The sequence below is a fragment of the Danio rerio genome, chromosome 8, assembly GCF_052040795.2.
Source record: "Danio rerio strain M-AB ecotype USA chromosome 8, GRCz13ab, whole genome shotgun sequence".
NCBI lineage: Eukaryota > Metazoa > Chordata > Actinopteri > Cypriniformes > Danionidae > Danio > Danio rerio.
Genome location: NC_141028.1, coordinates 17,529,826 through 17,552,500, shown reverse-complemented (window position 1 = coordinate 17,552,500; position 22,675 = coordinate 17,529,826). Strand labels below are relative to the sequence as shown.

The window sequence follows — 22,675 nt, the reverse complement described above, 5'->3', positions numbered from 1 at the left end:
TCGCAGCTCTGTGTTTGGGGTGTTGTGGAGTATTTTACTGATGACGCATTAGTGAGTGAGAAGGAGATCACATGACTGGCATTGTGTGTGGGCTGATTGGGTGTGGTTGTGTGTTTGGGCCTTATTTTTTTATTTTTTTTATGTCCTTTTAAAAATTGCTACATTAGGTCAGTCATTTTGGAGTAAATGGCAGGTCAGTTCTTAGAGGCTGTTAACATGTGTACTGAGCATTCAACAACATGAGAGCTGTCATTCAGAGCTTTCTATTGTTTATTTAATTGTTTAATTTTACAGAGTAAGAAAAGTGTAGAGTTTCAGATGTTGACAAATAGATTTGATAATTTTATATTAGGGTTGCCCCAATCCAGTTATAGCTATTTAATAGGAATAATATGTATTTGCTTATACAGAATCTCAGTATTATACTTGTCTTTTCTAATGAATTATAATTTTAGTTTTTTTAAGGTTTTTTAAAATGACAAAAAAAAATACTGACAATTAACTCTTGAATGATTTATTTTATTTCAGATACAATTTTTAAATCTAGAAAAAGTCTTATTTGTTTTATTTTGGCTAGAATAAAAGCAGTTTGGTTTTTTTAAAAACAATTTTAAGGTCAATAATTTAGTCCCCTTAAACAATAGTTTTTTTTTTTTTTTTTTTCAATTGGCCATAGAACAAACCACTATTATATGCTGACTTGCCTATTTAACATAATAACCTAGTTAAGCCTTTACGTTGCACTTTAAGCTGAATCCTAGTATCAGTAAATAGACATTAATTATTGAAAGTATTATGTTTAGAAATTTGGAGGAATTTAATTGGGGGAAAGGCGAAGCAGTGGCGCAGTAGGTAGTGCTGTCGCCTCACAGCAAGAAGGTCGCTGGGTCGCTGGTTCGAGCCTCGGCTCAGTTGGCGTTTCTGTGTGGAGTTTGCATGTTCTCCCTGCGTTCGCGTGGGTTTCCTCTGGGTGCTCCGGTTTCCCCCACAGTCCAAAGACATGCGTTACAGGTGAATTGGGTAGGCTAAATTGTCCGTAGTGTATGCGTGTGTGTGTGAATGTGTGTGTGGATGTTTCCCAGAGATGGGTTGTGGCTGGAAGGGCATGCGCTGCGTAAAAACTAGCTGGATAAGTTGGCGGTTCATTCCGCTGTGGTGACCCCGGATTAATAAAGGGACTAAGCCGACAAGAAAATTAATGAAGGAATGAATAATTGGGGGAAAATATAAAATAATTCTGACTTCAACAGTAAACCTGAAATTAATAATACCCCTGGTATTAGATTTAACTATTTTATTGTATTGATTATTGATAGAACTAATTCTAACGATGAACTGCTGAGTTTCCTGTCTGTATAACTAATTTGCTTTCGGGGTATTAATAAAAGACTTCTGATTGATTGATGATTAAATGATTAAAAAAACAATTTGTGCAAACATAATTGTAAAAATATAAATGGATTTCACAGAGCCTAGTTGAAATACAATAATATCAAATGTATTACTGTTTTTTTTAAACAAATAAATGGAGTAAACTAAACTAGATTTAATATAATTAATCTCACTATGTATCAATTTAATGCATCTTTGTTGAATTAAAAAGATAGAAATTAAGTCAAACATTCACACATTTTAAATTGCATGTTTCTATTGAGCTTTCAGGAATCATTACCCTTTGTTATACAGGAAATGTTATTAATACTAGAGATTAAAGTGATAGTCTAAAAAAAAAAGAAAAAAAAAACTGTCATCATCTTTTACTCACCATTTACTCGTTCCAAACCAGTTTGAGTTGTTTAATTATTTTGAACACACATTTTGTTTTTTTTTTAATGTTGAAAATCTGTAACTATTGACATCCATAGGATTTGTTCTTCCCACAGTAGGTGTCAATGATTAAATGTTTTATTTAATATTCTTCAAAATATCTTAATTTTTGTTCAAATGAAAAAAAAAAAAAAAACTATCGCAAGCTATTCTTAAACAAGGTAAATGATTTTTAGAATTTTCATTTTTGGCTGACCCATCTCTTTAAGATATTTATTTTTTTCTATTTTAGTACATTTATTTATGTATATCCACTTTTGCATGATTTACAAGTGCTGTAGGGTCTTGAATTTCTTCATAATAGCAATCTATGCTGTTGACCCGCTGCCAGCTCTCTTTGTCTGTAGATGTTACTTCTTACAATACATCATCACTATAGGGACATCTGATGTCTTTCCACACACAGCCAATGACCAGCCACCTGCACACTGCTGGATGCATCCGCTAACCAATTATCCCAAGATTACTGTTTTCATGTTTGTTCACATTTCCTTGCATTTGTTTGTTTGTTTTTCATTTATTTAGTGCCCGTGTATTTCCAAGCATTTGCATATGAGCTTCTGTTGTTTAACAGCCTTCTACATGGTACACAACTTCAGACATGTCACATTTACATGTTCAGAGTCTGCAACAAAAAAGATGCCAGGCCATAATGTGCTCCATGTACACTTTTTAACTGTTTGGAAAGGTGTTTGAAATGTAATGAAGCTTGCAGGTGTGTGCGCGGTCTTCTCAGACAAGCAAGAGAGCAGAAATGAGCTTTTTGTAAAGACAGGAGACAGATGATAGTTATGTTTAAAGAAAAATAAAGATGGTACAAGATGCTGCCCTTAAACACATTGAATGCATTTCACTTTAATTAATTAATTCATCCGCTTTCCTTCAGCTTAGTCTTTATTTTAGAGGTCGCCACAGCGGAATGAAACATCAACTATTCCAGCATATGTTTTATGCAGCGGATACCCTTCCAGGTGCAACTCAGTATTGGGAAACACCCATACACACGTTTTTCACACACACACACACACACACACACACACACACACACACACACACACACACACACACACACACACACACACACTGCAGACAATATAGCTTATTCAGTTCACCTATAGACCTTTTTCATGGCTGCTGTATGGAGGGCGCCATAGAGACCAGCGTCTTCCGGTAGAATGCTAAAAACTTCCGTTTACAGCATGTACAACTGGTAATTTGCTCTCCGAAAATGGGTTTCAATAACGTTTTTAATAAACAACAGAGTGTTTTTGTGACACAACTTAGAAATGTGTCTGTTAAAGCCATTATAATCTGTCAGATGTGGTTCAAGCGCGTCAGAAATACGAGAAAAACGTTCTCCTAGTTCACTGCCTTCAGAAATACAGTGTTAGCTCAGCAACTCTTTAACACACACACACAGAGAGAGAGAGAGAGAGAGAGAGAGAGAGAGAGAGAGAGAGAGAGAGAGAGAGAGAGAGAGAGAGAGAGAGAGAGAGAGAGCAAACCAGAGAACTGGCATGAAACTTAACAGGTATGAAAGTCGTGCAATTTACAAAAATGACCAACAAAAGTCTGTTATTGATACTCTGCTGGCTGATTTGCTGTTCATTCTAATCCCGAGCCGTTTGTGTTTTATTTCGTGTGTTGTTTTTACCACGGTTTGTGTTTTTCTGTCATTTCGAAATGACGCTAGCCTATATTTTCACTTTGTCACAGTTATAAAATCAGTGTGTCAGTGGCACAGTACAGGCTACATGTGTGTCAAACATTTTGGTGAATTACATTTGTTTGGGCTGGTTATATATTTGACATAAAGAGAAAATGTTGACTTTAGCGATGACGAGGCTTCATTTAAACTGCAGAAGATGCCGTCTGACAACGAGGGGAAAATGCCTCACAGCAGCTGTTTTCCATCCTATTAGATCGCATTTCTTTAAATGATCAGTCCAGGAGATGGTGCTGATGGACAACAGTATTAGTTCAAAGAGGATAAAAGCAGGTAAAATAGATTAAAGCTATCGTTTCAAAGCTGTCCAAATGTGACTGTTTACACGTATCAGCTGCCGACCGGAAGTTCTTCGCATTCTCCTTGCGCATACACGCAAAGCATAATGGGTAATTTTGCGTTCCAAGAAAAAGGTCTATACCAGGGGTGTCCAAACTCGGCCCTGGAGGGCCGGTGTCCAGCAGATTTTAGCTTCAACTCTAATCAGACACACCTGGGCTAGCTAATCAAGCTCTTACTAGGCTTTCTAGAAACATCCCTGCAGGTGTGTTGAGGCAAGTTGAAGCAAAAATCTGCAAGACACCGGCCCTCCAGGACCGAGTTTGGAAACCCCTGACCTATACAATCTTTGGACTGTGGGGGAAACCAGAGCACCCGGAGGAAACCCACGCAAACCCAGGGAGAACATGCAAACTCCACACAGAAATGCCAACTGGCCACTGTGGAACGCAGTATATTATTGTAGGGCATATTAATAATTCTTAAGCAAATGTTTGATTTATATGTTTGTTTGATATACATTATGAGTTTTTTATTATTCATTGTATTTTTGTATAAATGCCTAATAATGTAAAATATTAAGTTAAATGTTTTCTGAAAAAATTGTACGTTTGGAAAAGTTAGCTGAAAAACTAAATGAAAACTACATTTTCAGCTAAATTTTAGCAAATGATATATTAGTTAGGCATGTAATTAAATGATCTATTTAATATTATTAAAAATTTTTTATTTAATATATATTTATTTTATAATATTATTATTATTGAAGCTTGTTTAGAGTTTTACAGTTAATCATCCAATGTATTATATTAGCTTTGTGTACTTCAAACGACCATCTTCACTAAAACAATTATACTTACACTCACCGGCCACTTTATTAGGTACACCTTACTAGTATCGGGTTGGACCCCTTTTGCCTTCAGAACTGCCTTAATCCGTTGTAGATTCAACAAGAATGGAAATATTCCTCAGAGATTTGGTCCATATTGATATAATAGCATCACACGGTTGCTGCAGATTTGTCGGCTGCACATCCATAATGCAAATCTACTGTTTCACCATATCCTAAAGGTGCTCTATTGTATTGAGATCTGGTGACTGTGGAGGTCATTTGAGTACAGTGAACTCATTGTCATGTTCAAGAAGCCAGTCTGAGATAATTTGTGCTTTATGACATAATGCGTTATCCTGCTGGAATAAGCCATCAGAACACTGTTGTCATAAAGGGATGGACATGGTAAGCAACAATACTCAGTCAGGTAGGCTGTGGCGTTGACATAATGCTCCACTGGTACTAATGGGCACAAATTGTGACAAAAAATATCCCTACACTATTACACCACCAGCAGCAGCCTAAACCGTTGGGAGGGATCCATGCTTTCATGCTATGATGCCAAATTCTGACCCTACCATCCGAATGTCACAGCAGAAATCGAGACTCATCAAACCAGGCAACATTTTTCCAATCTTCTATTGTTCAGTTTTGGTGAGCCTGTGCGAATTGCAACCTCAGTTTCCTGTTTTTAGCTGACAGGAGTGGCACCTGGTCTTCTGCTGCTGTAGCCCATCCGCCTCAAGGTTGTACGTGTTGTGTGCTCAGATATACTTTTCTGCACACCTTGGTTGTAATGAGTGTTTTTTGAGTTGTTGCCTTTCTATCATCTTAAACCAGTACGGCCATTCTCCTCTGTTCTCTGGCATCAACAAGGCATTTGCACCCACAAAACTGCCGTTCACTGGATATTTTCTCTTTTTTGTATCGTTCTCTGTAAATCATGTCATTCTCTGATGGTTGTGTGTAAAAATCCCAGTAGATCAGCAGTTTCTGAAATACTCAGACCAGCCTGTCTCGCACCAACAACCATGCCATGTTTAAAGTCACTTAAATCACCTTTCTTCTCCTTTTTGATGCTCGGTTTAAACTGCAGCAGATCGTCTTGATCATCTCTACATGCCTGAATGCATTGAGTTGCTGTCATGTGATTGGCTGATTAGAAATTTGCGTTAACAAGCAGTTGGACTGGTGTACCTAATAAAGTGTATTTATATAAAAAGTATTTATATGCATAGTACTTTATTTTTGGTGACGATGGTTTTTTGAGTTCACCATATACATTTTCCCCCAAATATTAAATAACAATTACATTAAATAATTGTCAGAGATAAATGTATTTGATAAATGATGCATAGTAGGCCTATACAGTATTTTTATTGAAACCATGTCATCAAAACTGACTCAAAATGCTAATTTCCATATAGTTAATTTATAAAAAAGTTTGACATTACATTAAATTTCATTCAATTATTTAATACATGTATGCACATATACAAATTAAACACTTAGCTAAATTAGCATCAGATAGTTTAGATTATATGATGAGCTTGAAATGAAATGGAGATTTAAATGTCATCTTATCCCAAGGCACATCTTTTTCAATTCTTCCCTTCAGCAATCCTTATAATGATTTTCAATGTAAAGGTTGTGTAAAGTGTATAGCAGACAACCAGAACAAGTGAAACTCTGAGCATCCAAAAGTGGGAAGCAATTTCCTACCTACCACTGTGTGCTCAGCTTAAAGTAAAATGAAAGGGCCTGTCCTTTACATCAGGATGTGTTTGCAACGACCAGCACAGCATTAATGTGGCCCTATGTAGAGCTGCTGTATTGATTAACCACTTATCGTTTAGCCTTTATAGCTCCTATAGCCTTTAGTGCAACTTTTCGTATTTTGTCCAATAGTAACGAGTGCTAAATCTCTCCTGTGCCCCTGTGCGAAGGCCGCTTAATCTCACAGCTAATCTGAACACCAGCTCACCTGGGATATCCGTACCCTTTCCCTGTTTAGTTTTAAGACAGGCCAACATGTGGTAGTGCATCTGAATGTGCCGTTTGCCGTTCCAGTGTTCTAGCATTATCCGCCCAATGTCACCCCAGAGGTGCCAGGACGCTCTTTTTGTCGGGCAGAAGTCGTAAAGAGCGCTAGCTTGGAATATATTAGCCTGAGAGTTTGTCTCTTTCTCTCTCTCAGGGGTGCACGTTTATGATCTGAGCTGTAATGAGTGGATGATTTACGAGCTGTGAAGGCAGTATGATGGCCAGGGCTCTTAGCACTAATATTACACGTGTCCCCCTGCGCTTGTGAAGAGCACTGCATCTAAGATGTGTGTGTGTTGCTGTGCTCAGTGCCCGCACTTGGCATGTTCATGCACGATGCCACTTAATAGACAGGCTCATGCTATTCCACAAAATTCATAAACACTTCAGCTCAAATGCAACTATGCATTTCAATCTAGTGAGGGTAATAGATCACGATAGACTCAGATTTAATCTGTCACTACTTATTAAAGACTATAAACCCCTATAGGCTCTCCTTGCATCGGTAAAATAAAATGGTGTACTGTAATCAATATTAGAAGCCTCTTGAAATTCATTTTAGTGCCTCTGCCTTCTGTGAATGAGAGGAATGCCGAAGATCCAGTAGTTGGAATATGGTTTATGAATCTAGTTTGAAATGTAAGCCATGAAAGAAATCTAATGAATAGCCAGAACGGCTAATTATCCTATTCTTTGTGTTTATGTGGTTGTCAATTCAGCCCAAACCTCTGACAAATGCTTGCTTGAAGTGGCTTTTTTGCTGTAAGGACATTATGTTGCTGCTTGAATGTTTTGCTGTGGTTTGGAAGTGAACTATACCATATGTGGTACTAAAAGTGTTCTGCTTCCTCAAAAACAGATAAATGATACTGTGCCTATGTTGGTTCTTATGGGCTTAAAGGTGTCATAGATTGGAAATTCACATATACCTAGGCCTAGCTAAATAATAAGAGTTCATAACATGGAAAGCCTCATACTGAGCCTTAAACACCATTATTTCCTCGTTCTCATGTAAATCCAGAAAGTGTAAAATCCTCAATTCGGAACAAAACACCAACCGAGACATTTCATGAATATAAAACCAGGCAGATTTTGATTGGCCACAATATTCCCTAGTGAAATTACAACAATGAAACATTTCCCCCTCGTTTTACCTAATCGTGTATTTATTATGTATGTGGAACTCTTATTTTGAAAACAGCACAGGCTTTGGGGAGTGTTCACAGCTTGCCAGAAACGCAAAATGCAGGATATACGGATTATAAATGTATCCATATCATGCCGAAGTAGCATGAAGTTTGTTTAAGTTGAAATTAAATTGTGAAATTTACAGACAGATATACACTGCTGAATTAGTGTTTACTTCACGTTTATGCATGGGTTCATATCTCTCAGCTCTTACTGTCATATTTCTCTAGAGAAAGGATGCCAGTATACTTCAAAAACGCATCTGTTTATGCAGAGCTTGATATTAATTCCTGCCTGTGTTTTCATATACTTAAACCACAAAATTGGACTCTAAATACATTTCTATCAGACCCTTTTAATGAGTACAATTATAATTTAGCCTATATTCCATAGTTTCTGCACATACTTAAGCCACATACCTTATATTTAGATATCAGAAAACAATTTGACATATTGTATCAATACATTTAATGGCACCGTTGTGTTTGAAAATGACAAATACATACACTAAGCATCTGGGACAGCACTAGTAGCATACACCTGCAATGGAAAAGGCATACATATGGAAGTAGATAAGTAATGCAGATGTTAAAATGTTTTACTGCACAAATTGTGCATTTACCATTATATTGTCCAATGACCAAGTCTTCTGTATTCATCATTTTTGTGAAAAGGAGTGAATGCTGTTGGTGTTTTTCTTGAATATTATTCTTTTCAGCTAAAAACAGTAGTGGATTGAAGGAATAGGTATGTTTTGGGAGTTTTGCAAAAATGTAGAGACACTAATAAGCCTGGGTAGCCTAAATTCTTGGTTTAGACTTACCTTTTATTCCACTTAGTATGAAGAGTACATATTGCTCTGTCAAACAAGTACTTATGTATTAAATCATAATGCCCCTGCAATTGCATCAGAATAACAACTGTACATGATTCCTCTTGCTGTACAGGGTATAGTGGGTATTATTAGCCCATATGTTGGCTATTTACCCATAACAATAAGAGTAATGGTGTGGTGCATATCTCATTCAGTACCATGTACACTAGACACAAATAATCAGGGCTCAATAATAAGAATGTCTTATAGTGTATGAGTCGGCTCAAATTTGGACCAATTGAATGAACTGTGACTTGACCTTTTGATCCAGTGCTGCAATATCGTTGAAAATTTTACTTTAATTGACATTTCACATTTATATTTGCACTGCATGTCTTTTATTTTGCATTGTTTTTGGCAAATCAACTGATTAGTGTCAAAAACATTTTCTTTTCTGCAAAAGAAAAGCAATAAAAGCTTATCAAAAGTGTCCAATTAAAAATATCTGTTAAATAGATAGTTTACCCAAATCTTAACTCCCTGTCATCATTTTCTTTTCTTTTTTAATTTAGATGATCACAAAAAAAAAGATATTTTAAAAAATGTAAAAAACAAAATGTAGCTTGATGTCCATGTCATTTGTTTTCCCCACTATGGAAGTCAATGGTTACAATGTTTTTTTTTTTTTTTTTTTTTTCAGAGCCCCATTTTACATTATAAAAAGTCATATTTTGGTTTGGGGGTCTCCAACAGCAGATTGATATGCATGCAAGCTCAAAAAGCCCTTTCATTTTCTTATAATATGCATTTATTTTTACCTTATTATCCCAATGTCTTTCATATGATTAGTTCAGCGATTCATTTGTTCTCAAACCACTCCTTAGCACGAAGATAATCTGCGCTGATTTGTCTGATGAACCAGTCTGTTGTGATTGGTTGACTGCATTCAGCGCGAGCCAGAGAGAAACCCCCAGCAAGGCTATGAAGAAGCACAGAGTATGTGAGAGCCCAATGCTGGAATGTACTTAAGCAATGCAGTTAAACACCAGCATGTTACTCTACTCTTAAAGCTAACTCCAAGTATAACGACGACATACATTCAGTATTAATCCACACAGTGGCAAAAACTGAACTATTTTGAAAATTGACTCCGCCAGGTGTGTGGGGAGCAGTTGATGGTGGCCATAGCAAAGGCTAACGGCAGAGGATCGCGAGTGTAGAAAAACATTTAAATCGGTAAAGAAGGAAGCAAACGTTACGTTTTAAGTGTGGTTTTGAAAGCAATTTGTGAATATCCCCATAAAAAATTAACCTGGTAGATACAGTACAAGTACTGATCTATAATAGATACGTGATTACAACAAACAATTAAACACATATTTTCTAAACTGCACAAAACAAGGCAACATATGATCCGAGGGAGAAAGAAAGTGGTCTATATGTAACTGTCAAAGTCTGACAAAGTCCCTGACAAAGTAGTCTCTGCTGCTCCTTCCATTAATAGCAAACGGCTGATGAATTCTGCGTTGCAGCATAGCTTGTTGTATCAACAATTAGAAAAACAACAGTACCAAACACAGCACTAGATTGGCTATACTGTGGTGTTGTTGTGAAAATGAACTTTAACACTTTATTGCACTCAGCTGAATCTCCATCTGTCAATAATCTTTGTGTCATGATTAGTCCCGTGAACCTCCACACTCTGCTAGTGTCTGAAGGGAAAGGCAAGTTCCCGTTTTACCGGAACCAGCACTTCATATTTGGTGATGTACCATGCGTTGACACTTTTAAGCTAAAGATTCAAACCCAACATGATTCATTTATTCGACTATATAAGTTGACTATTTTGTTAAAGAATCATTAGTTTTAATCACAGTGCACTTTTGGATTTAAACCTCAGCTGGATTTTTTCATTCACTTAGTTCTGTTACACACTGCATAGAAGGTCATTTTCAAAAACCCATAATCGGGGCTCTTTAAATTTATATTTTTTCATTTTGTACTTTCAGTCATTCATTCATTTTCTTGTCGGCTTAGTCCCTTTATTAATCTGGGGTCGCCACAGCGGAATGAACCGCCAACTTATCCAGCAAGTTTTTACGCAGCGGATGCCTTTCCAGCCATCTCTGGGAATCATCCACACACACATTCACACACACACTCCTACACTACAGACAATTTAGCCTACCCAAATCACTTGTACCGCATGTCTTTGGACTGTGGGAGAAACCAGAGCACCCGGAGGAAACCCACGCGAACGCAGGGAGAACTTGCAAACTTCACACAGAAACGCCAACTGAGCCGAGGTTCGAACCAGCGACCCAGCAACCTTCTTGCTGTGAGGCGACAGCATTACCTACTGTGCCACTGCCTCGCCCATTTTGTACTTTTGTGCTCAACAAAAAAAAAAGAAAGACACGTAAAGGTTTGGAACCACTTGAGGATGAGTAAATAGTGAATACATTTTCATTCTTGTGTAAATTCTGTCTTTAATTAATAAATAAAAAATAGATAAACAAAATATCTGGAGATATTTAGAGATTAGATCTGCAGTTAACACTCACATGGCATTTGCATATAACATTTTGGTTGCTATAAGATAACCACAACAAATAATTTCTTGTGTCTTGGTTAATGAACTCAAAGTCTTATGTCGACTCTTATGCCTAAATAATCTAATTCCTACTCTGACTCCTATTTTCTTTCTCCTATCCTCCACATGCATTGAACGCTCTTCACCATTTAGAGAATCACACAGCACAATTGCACACCCTCATTTCAAACATACCATCACACATGGACAGCTCGACCACAAAGCAAGTGAGGTTGCTTAGTAACTGTGCCATCCAGTGCTATTCTCCAGTCTGATTCATGTCCCAAATGATAGATCAATCACAGGAGGGCCACTCCACTCCCTCTACCTCTCACATTACGGCAGAAAAAAATCCAGAGCAAAGAAAGCTATCCAATGTAAAACAATAAAATGCGTTAGAAGAGGGAGCGCTTGTTTGAGCAATAATTACACAATATGGGCCTACGTCCAAAGTCAAAAGAGCCTGAGAGTGTCATTGTCGTGATGAAACGTAATATCCGTATATGTAATAGATCCCCCCTTTTTTTTTCTTCATCTGTTTTTGTCAGTTGGATGAGAGAAGAATTGTGGCACTTGACAGCTTCGTGCTCATATTTGAAACCATTTAACCTTCACAACATTAAGCAGATGACAGCTAGAGCTCTTAGAAGAATCGGGGAGGGCGACGGAAAGAGTCAGAAAGACAGGAGCCACTGAGATGACCTCTACGCTTGATTGATTTGAGAATATAGACAAGATGTCCCGCTCCGTATGAAAGCTAGCAATTTTCCCCCTCGTCTAGTTCCCTTCAGAGTGAAGCCGACAGCCGGGGCGGCATCAAAGGCCCCGTCGTGTTCCTGCTAACCGAGTTGAAATGCACCACGATGGGGAATGACACCTCGAAACAGGCCTGGCCGTTTAGCTTACAGCGCACGCACACACATCAAAATAGAGATACAGACGCTAGTCAGTGAAAGTCCTGTCCACTCCATTTGAAGAAACTTTGGGTTGATGGGGTAATAAAATTTGGACCAATTGGCAAGTAGAGAAGAATTTTTATTGTTCAATCTTGATCTTATCAATTTTGTCTATGAGAGCAGTCTACAGTATGTCCCCTTCAGAAGACGAAGGTCTCAACTCCATCCACAGAATATTTAACAGTACGGATACAACGATTATAGATTTTGGTTGTACAATTGTAATCTGAGGAATAACTGTCATCACGATTATTATGCATTTATTAATTTCAAAATACTACTAATTTAGAAAAATTACATGAAAACTTAATATTTTAGAGTTATTTATACACAAAATAATATAAGTAATAATTAATAATAATAATAATAATAGTAATAATAATAAATATTAATAATAAAAAACAATATCTATTTCTCTTTGGACTTCAAAGTTTTTGACATTTAAGCATAAGTAATAATTTAACACCTAGATGTTTTCAACTGGGTGTGCTTGGAAAGCGTGACCATGCACCTCAATTGGAAATAAACTTGCGCATGCAAATAACGCGATATGCGAACTACCCTTAGTTAATAATCTCAGTTATTAAATTCATTGTGTGTGCATGTTAGCCTCGGTTTATAAGCTTAGAACTCTAAACTAGTGCACAGTTGCCAATACTTTAAATAGCTTAAAATATACTGTTTTTAAAAAAACCTACAAAAATAATCACAATTTATTGACAATGAAAGTTTATTGACAGTGAATTAATTAATTTTACGAGAGTTGCCATGTACTAATATACTATTAGTATAAATATAGAATGTACAAATATACTTTGAAAATGGCATTTTCGGTTTCTGGTTTAAAGAGAAAAAGGCCAAAAATACAAACAGAAAATGCTGTGCCACAGTTTTGTTGTCTTCTCTTGTCAAAGATATTGTCTTCTATGATGCGCTAATGCATCTTACTGAAAGAAAAAATATTTTACACTTATTTCCATGTTCTAGATTGTCTAAGTGATGTCTGAAATGTTTTGTTATGAGCACTTCTTGTGCATAGTTGGGTCTTTTTAATCTTTGAGTAAAATAGGCAAATCCAAATGAAAAGTCCGAATTTTCTTTATCTTTGCTTATTACACTTCCTACTTACACTTAAGATTATCTTAACGAGTTACGTACAGTCATGTGAAAAAGTTAGGATACGCTATTGAATTCCATTGTGTTCCTTTTCAGCATGCAGGACATAATTAAAATGATAATATTTTAAATCTGTAAGATGAAACTTCATATGAACACCATCACATGTTGACCTCACAGCATGTCATTATTTATTTACTCAAAATAAAGCCAACATAGAAAAGTCATGGGTGACAAACTACTGTTAGTCAGCAGTAATTACCCAAAGTAATCATTGTGGAGGAGTTTTTGAGATTTTGCGCACCATTTCATTGATCCGGAGAAGCGCTGGGCTTTGACTGGAATATTGCAACACCTTGCTTTTTTCTGTTTTAGATCTGAGATCATTGTCCTGTTGCGTGACCCAGTTTTTAATAAAGTGTGTTAACGCACACCTATAAGCAGGTCGCACACCAGAAGCCACGCCGCGCCATGCATTTTAGAATTCTAAACATAAGTTTCTATCAGAATACACACACCGGCGCCGCAAGTAGGCGGCTGTCGGCGGCACCCGGCCACGGCTCAGGACGCAGTTCATTTTTCAGCCGCGCCACAGAGCACCATCTGATTAGTTTCATGTTAAATATCATTCGAATGTGCGCGTCTGGTGTGCGATACTTTAAACTGTCTTGTGTGCGCCTTGTCGCGGCGCCGATCGGCGCTTCTGGTGTGCGACCTGCTTAAGGCTCCAGATCAAAAACTGCTAAAACCTTAAATTAAAGAATCAAATTAGCAGAGTCTGACTTATTTGAGCTAATGCTATAAATTGTTGTTAATCTGAGGCTTTATTTTCAATATTTTAAGACCTGCTAAGATCTGATTATTATTGTTTTCATATAAAAAAATCAAAGTGCCATAGGTTTTCAGATGACTACAGTATATTCTGAAGAACACTATAAAAACAGACATTATATACCCTGATTGGAATTAGAGAACATCACTTAATGTGTGAGATGGTGAGCCCTTCTAAAGTGACTGTAACCTCTGGACAGCAGCTTGATCAGATAAAAATGGCAAAGTGCTGCGATCTTTACGGTGTCACTAACACATTCAAGTCTCTAAAAAAGACTGGTCATCCACAAGGACAAAAGCATCTGAGGTTTCTCACCACTTCAGTGACTCCACATTTAAAGGAATTTGGACTGAAAACAGTGACCAAACTTCTGACCAGCAGAAAGATTCACATAGGAATAAGCCCTGTCCACTCAAGTTGAAGAAACTTTTAGTTTCTCTCAAACAAGTTATGAAAACTCTTTCATTTTTAAAGCCAGTGACCTTGAGCTCCAGGCGCTGACCTTTCCTCTATATGGAAAGAGAGCCAGAGAGCATCAACTCACTGTGTGTGTGTATTCTTTAGGGTGGGGAGTGTGTATAAAACTGACGTTTGGAATTGTTAAGCCATGTGTGTGTAGGTTATTGTCCGCCGGCCTGTGTTTTTTTTCCCCCTCAGACACACAGCGAGATAAATGTGTTTTGGAACGGGGGGCATTGTACCACATCCACCAGCACAGGGAGGCATGGGGCACTATCATTTAGATAAAACAAATTACCAGCAGCCACAACCAGAGAGAGAGAGAGAGAGAGAGAGAGAGAGAATGATAGAGGGGAGAACATACATTGCAGCGCAGATAGAAAAACGCCCAGCAGGTTGGAGATTCTCTCTCTCTCTCTCTCTCCCTCTCTCTCTCTCTCAGCACACAAAGCTATTTTCTCTGGCCAATAGCGGCGCAGCGGCACAGGAAAGGCGAGCAGTAAATTCCCGCTGGGTAATTAAAATCAATAGCCACGACTCACTCAGTAGCCAACAAGGTCAAACGCTGGAGAGGAACCGGGATAATGCCCAAACAGATAAATAAAAAAATAAAGTGAGGTGTCACGCTGTTTCATTAACCCTGCGTGGGGAGAGGTGAGTGAGCGTGTGTGTGTGTGTTTGGAAGGGTTTGCGGGTACACAACAGATGCGGGTCTTGAACTCAACCCTACTCAAACAAAGGCCAGATACTGCAGCTGGTGGACTCATACACTTACAGTATACTGTATATTTTAAAATGTATGTATTTTATTTTTGTTAATGCATTGGAAACATGAAATGATGTGTGTTGAATGTTTTTAATCTAACATTTTTTAAATGGTTTTATATTTTATTTTATTTGGGACAGTCTCACCAAGGCTCCTTGGTAAACAGAAACAGCAAAAACACAGTATAAATACTATTATTGTAGACTTTTATAACCCCTGAATTATAATTATTTTAATTTTTTACATGATCCAATAGTCAATTTAACTAGATATAAATATGTTTTAATAATTTGTAAATAAATAAATAGATGTTTATCTATTTTTAAAAAGTAATAAAAAGTCAAAATGACTAAAATTGTAATTTATTCAAATGACCAGAATAATCTTTAAAAAAAAATCTTTCAAACTTTAGCTGTTTTATTCAATATATTATTCTGATTATTTTTGTTGTTATTGTTATTATTATTGTTATTTATGCTTAAAGTCTCCAAGAAATTAAAACTAACCATATGATTGTTAGCTCACATTGCTAGTGTTGTGGTGAACAATTCATTTGTGCATGTCATTAAGAAAAAAAAAGTTAGCCCTTCTAATCTTTTATTGAAACCTGAAAATGCACTTCCTGTTTGTTTTCTGTTTTATTATTAGGTTACAGTATTTAACATATTAACATACAACAAACCACTTCAAATGTCAGTTTTGACACCAAACAGAAATGGTGAGCAGAAGCAGTCTGTTAGGTTGTAATAGCTCTTCTAAAACCCATTTCCCAATTTTTCTGAATGAAATGCCCACTTTACTGCATCCAATCAGGCCAAGGTAGAAAAAACAAGCCACACCCACTGTTTGCTTATTTAAAATTCTGTTTCTCTAGGAACTACGTCACAATATGAAAATAATAACGATTGCAGCTTCCGGTCCATTGGGACTTCAGTGTTTTTTGAGGAAATTGTGCTGAATTGTTTTGTCCAGAATTCTGTTTTTTATGTATAGTTAAAAAAAAACAGCATTTGTTTAAAATATAAAACTGTTTATTTTAGTCGTTAGTATGGTGGCCGAGAGAGTTTAATGTGCTGCAATTTAAGAAAACAAATGGACTTACAAAAAGCCCTAGCAAATTAAAAGAAGGTTTTAATATGTTTGACAGCAACGCAAATAAATAAATAAAAACTTGCTGTATATCCCCACAACACAAATAAAATCTTGCTGCATTTTCCTACAAAACAAACTAATTTTAAAAATTTATGCATTATCCCACAAAACAAACAAATAAAAAAACGCGCTATATTTTCCATCAACGCAAACAAATTGAAAAAATTTGCTGCATTTTCCCACAATGCAAACAAATAAAGAAAAAGTTGCTGCATATTCTCAAAACGCAAACAAATAAAAAAATGTGCTACATTTTCCCACAACACAAACAAATTTTAAAAACTTGCTCCATATTCCAACAACGCAAACAAATAAAAAAATTGCTGCATATTCCCACAACATAAACAAATAAAAAGCGCACTACATTTTCCCACAACGTTAACAAATAAAAAAATGTGCTGCATGTTCCCACAAAACAAACAAATAAAAAACTTGCTGCATATTCCCTTACACAAAAAAAATAAAAAGCGCTACATTTTCCCACAACACAAACAAATAAAAAATATGCTGCATTTTCTCATAACGCAAACAAATAATAAAAAAAAACGTCCTGCATTTTCTCACAACGCAAACAAATTTTAAAATCGAGCTGCATTTTCTCACAACGCAAACAATTTACAAAAATGTTCTGCATTTTCTCACAACAACAGAACACAAAGGAAATGTTCTAAAAACAGGACGGACACCAGTGTGCCGAGACTGCTCAGTAAAGTTGTAGGTGATCTTTAAATGCTGAGTTTTTTTGTTTGTTTATTTTAATATCCTGATTCCTGTATCTTTTGTATTTATTAGGGTAAAAAAAAAAAATTCCATTGTGTTGTGAGAAAATGCAGCGTTTTCGTAAAATGTTTGCATTGTGAGAAAATGCAGTGTGTTTTATTTATTGTTTGCATTGTGGAAAAAGCGTTGTGAGGATTTTTAGCATGTGTGCTGTCAAACTGATAAAGATATTTTCTCAATTTGCTGGTGTTTTTCTAATTGCATGTGTTTTCTTAAATTGCAGCATGTTAAGCTCTCTCGACCTCCGTACATTAGTCTTAATTGGATTGATTTTAAGTATTTGTTTAAATAATAACAAAACATATGAACAATAATAGTTGTTGTTGTTGTTGTTGTTGTATTATTATTTGTCTTAATATTGTTTCTGTTATTATTATAATTATTATTATTATTATTATTATTATTATTATTATTATTATTATTATTATTGTTGTTGTTGTTGTTGTTGTTGTTGTTGTTGTTATTATTATTAAAAATATTAATATTAGTAGTAGTAGTAGTAGTAGTAGTAGTAGTAATATTGTCATTAATATTATTATTATTCTAACCTGCAGAAAACGGCCAGCAGGTTGGATTTATTATTATTATTATTATTATTATTATTATTATTATTATTATTATTATTATTATTATTATTATTATTATTATCATTCATTAATTTTTTTATTGGCTTAGTTCGTTTATTCATTAGAGGTTAGCCACAGCAGAATAAACCGCCAACTTATCCAGCATATGTTTTACGCAGCGAATGCCCTTCAAGCCGCAACTCGGGAAACACACATAGACTTTTGCATTCACACAGATGCACTACAGCCAATTTAGCGAAATTCAATTAACTTATACCGCATGTCAACACAGGGAGAACATGCAAAGTCACACATAAACATACAAACACACATAAATGCCAACTGACCCAACCGGGGCTCAAACCAGCGATCCTCTTCCTACCCATTGCGCCACCGTGCTGCACTAATATTATTATTTTTATTACTATTATTATTATTGTTATTATTATTTCATTTTTGAGCAAAGTTGTATATTGAGTCATCTAAATGAAAAATGGCATTCTTTTGCAAAGTATTTATAAGAATGTGTAAATAAATTACTATCCGTAAAGAAATACCTAAATGTATATGCTTATATAAAAACAATAAACATTTAAATAAGTACAGGAGCATGTTAAAATGTGAATCGACAATAACATGTTGATGATAAACTCTATGTGTCTCTGATGCTGACATGCATTAGAGGTCATTAAATGCATGTCTGTGAGTGTGTGTCTTGGACCGAGCAGGCACCTGTCCTGTGTGTTAACACTCTTTGGAGACGTGTAGAGATAACAGTGCCGTCCAAGTCCCCCAGAGCATTTCTCAGCTTGATCGTTCATTTGCTGTCTTTTCCTCCACAGAGAAAAGCTAATTCACTTTCATTTCGCCTCAGCGGTTCACTTTGTTCAGGTCGCAGAGGAGTGCGTGTATGTGCTTGTGTCTGTGTGTGTGTAGATGATGCTCTGTTATGCTGTGTAACCACCATCACTGCTTTCAGATTTGCATAGTTCTACTTAGCTGTTTTTTGCTCATGGGCTTCCTAATGAGCATCAGGGTGGAGCAGGCTCTTTTAAATGGCCAATCACAACGCTGCACCCGAGGGGTTCACTATTACTGGAAACACACCAAGGAGCGTGTGTATATTTCTGTAAACCGCTTGACTAGATAGCACGTGGAGTAGTCCTGGTATCCAGAAATTAGGAGTGTATAGTTATAGCTCAGCTTTAAAGGTGTACATGCAGCAGTAGCAAAATACTGTGTTAAAGCATGTAGTTTATTAGGCAATGCTAAATATATATTCTGCCCTTTCCTTTTCCATTTTATTTCAGTGTATAATGAATTTTATTGTATTTTTTTTTTACTTTATTCTCTTTCATTTAAACCAGGGGTGCCCAAAAATTTTGTTATAGAGGACCTAAAGGTAAACATACCAAACTGCACTGTAAAAAACTGCAGGGTTCTGCAAAATTCATTCAGGTTGTCGCAACACAAATCGATTAAGTTAACACATTTAAGTGCATGTAAGTGCAGTTTTAAGAATTGTGTTGTTTAAGTTCATTTTACATAAGTATGTTGAACAAGTAGCAATATATATATTTTTTGAGTGTTTATTAGTGTCCATGGGTAATTTTGTTAATTTAGTTCATATTATTAATTGCATTCAATAATGTAATATGTACAGTATATAATTTATATATTTTTTTCATGATGAACTTATTAGAATAAAAACATAATTCCTTTTTAACACAATGGCGATCAGTGCCAATATAGTAAAATTTCACCTGCCTCCGCTGAAGTCTTTTGGTATTTAATAGATCATTCACAGTGTAGATTTAAAATCAGACATTTATTTAATTAAACATTTTGCAGTAATGCAACATTTTCTTTCTTTCTTTCTTTCTTTCTTTCTTTCTTTCTTTCATTTTCCCTCCTATTTATTTTATTTCAGTTTATAGTCTTTCGTCTTTATTTATCTTTTATTCACTCTCATTTAAACCAGGGGTGCCCAAATATTTTGTTATGAAGAACCGAAACCCAAATTTGATTGAGGGCTGTGGGCCAAAGGTAAATGTTCCAAACTGCACAGTAAAAAATGCAGGGTTCCACATTCAATCAGGTTGTCCCAACACAAATCGATTAAGTTAACACATTTAAGTAGACTAAACATAAAACAACTATGTTGTCCCAAAAAATCAAGAATTGTGTTGTTTAAACTTATTTTACATACACTACCGGTTAAAAGTTTGGGGCCAGAAGGATTTTTTAAAATTTGCTCACCAAGGATGCATCTATTTTCAATGTTGCTCATCAAGGCTGCATTTATTTAATCAAAAAACAGTACAAGTTGTAATATTGTTTGTGTGTGTGTGTGTGTGTGTGTGTATGTGTGTGTGTGTGTGTGTGTGTGTGTGTTTGTGTGTGTGTGTGTGTGTGTGTGTGTGTGATTGCAATATAAAATAACTGTTCAGAAGTAGTTATTATCCATAATAAGTGCCTAAATGTATATATTTTTTTCTTAAATAAATAAAAGTATAGGATATATCATATTTAAATATTTAATTGAAATATTATTTTTTACAACAAAATATCAATAATTTTAAAGGTTTAAGTTGTGTTACCTTAAAGGGGTAGTTCACACAAAAATGACAATTCTATAATAATATGTATAGTAAAGATAATAAAGATATTTTCAAAAATGTACAAGTGAGCAAAAACAGCCATTAATTCCGCAGTATTTTTTGTTCCTACTATGAAAGTCAGTGGTTGCTTTTCCCCCCCAACATTCAGAATATCTTGTTTTGTGTTCAACAAAAGAAAGATTCACTTAGTAGAGTAAATAGTGAGTACACTTTCATCTGGGGGGAACCATCCCTTTAATATTATTGTTGTTTATTTTAATTGTGAAATGATTATTTACCCCAGTGCAAAAGTCTAAATGGTTTCAACTTTCTTTTACTTTAAAATGTTTCTAATCCTAACAAAAGTTTATAGTCCCAGCTTTAAATAGGATTTGTTTTTTTTCAATATACCCTCATGATTTTGACTTGCACTATATACATCTCTGTGTTTGTCTGTATTTATGCGCGTGGTTGACTGAAGATAAGGGAACAGCTGTGTGTTTATAACTGTCAATCGTTCAAACAAAGAAACTCCCCCAGTCCTCCATCAGTTGTGTACAGTGAGTATGCGAGTTCTTCAGCAGAAAAGAGTGATCTGGAAGAACTGGAGGCTGAATTCAGAGAGCTGTTTCCTCTCTCTTATCAGTCTGGCCTTGTGGAAGCTTCTGTCCATACTGATAGCATCTCCATCTGATCTCTCTCTCTGTCCCACAGTCAGTCGGATCTTCCTCTCTTTCTCATCTTCTCCTCTGTTATTCCCTCCATTGCCTTCAGTCCTGTGTTCTTTGCCTGTCCTTCACTGCTGTTTGCTCTCTCTCTTTCTCTCTCTCTCTTTCTGCAGATGTGCAGATTTACTTTCAGCGGCTCCACATAAAACTGATTAACAGCACAGTATATCATTTTATATGCAAATAACATCGCTTTCATTGTTCACTCTTCTCACTGTGCACTGCAGAAACGCTCATTGTTTACAGTTTGCTGCTTGTGTTTACCTTCATCTAGATGGGGTATTTTTTTAAGAGGAGAGAGAGAGACAACTGAACAGCACTGAATGCTGATGTGGATGACTGATCAGTTTGGGTTTCCAGTCTCATTCATTCCTTCATTTTCCTTCAGCTTAGTCTCTTTTTCAGAGGTTGCCACAGCAGAATGAACTGCCAATTATTCTGGCATATGTTTTATGCAGCCTATGCCCTCTAGCTACAACCCAGGATTTCCAGTCTACAGTAAAAGAATATAATGAACGACAGGTTAAAAGCAAAGGCAAAAATAAGATATTTTATCTATATTAGGCATGTAATAATACATGTATTCATTCCAAACCGTCAAACTGTAAACGTGATTTACAGAGCTCAGAGGTGGTTCCGCCATGTTGCCATTTTAACTTGCTACACAGAAGCTTGCAACTCTTACCCTGCCTCCGAGTTGTTCTGATTGGTCCACTAGTGTGTAACTGGCGATCAGTGCCAATATAGCACATTAAGTGCAACAGATAAAAGCAGAGGCAAGGTTTCTGTTTAAGTGACAGCAGTGTTTAGCGGGTTGCGCACCGGATTTGCTGCTCGGCGCACACATGACGGTTGGAAGTATCGCACACCAGATGCCCACATTTGAATGTTATTTAATATGAAATATGCATGGCAAAACTTGAATAGTGTTCTCTGCGGACAGTTGACGACTTGCGAATACCCTGATACCCTGAATTTGTGTCTTTTTTTTTTTTTACGCGTTTTTAGAATAGAAAAGTGCATTTGGTGTCATCTACCCCTTACTGTGTAAAGTTTTATTTGTCATTATTTGACTTTGTTATTTTGCATCACAAGTAGCTTTTCAGTTCTGGATTTTATTTTATTTTATTTTATTTTATTTTATTTTATTTTATTTTATTTTATTTTATTTTATTTTATTTTATTTTATTTTATTTTATTTTTCAGCCTGTGTCATTAAGTCTTTTTATTACCTTATCTGTTTTATTTTATTTTATTTTATTTTATTTTAATAATTAGCCTGTGTCATTGCTTTTTATTATCTCCTTATCTATTTTATTTTTTATTATTTAATTTAATTTTTATTTCATTTTTTAATTTTTTTATTTTATTAATTTTTTTTCTATTATTTTTTATTTTATTTTTTTTATTTTATTTTT

The 22,675-nt window shown here is 35.8% G+C and overlaps 1 protein-coding gene across 21 annotated transcripts in view; it reads left to right on the top strand.

Moving 5' to 3' along the window:
* The window catches only part of agbl4 (AGBL carboxypeptidase 4), a 680,504-nt gene that overhangs the window by 336,247 nt on the left and 321,582 nt on the right, over positions 1-22,675 (top strand).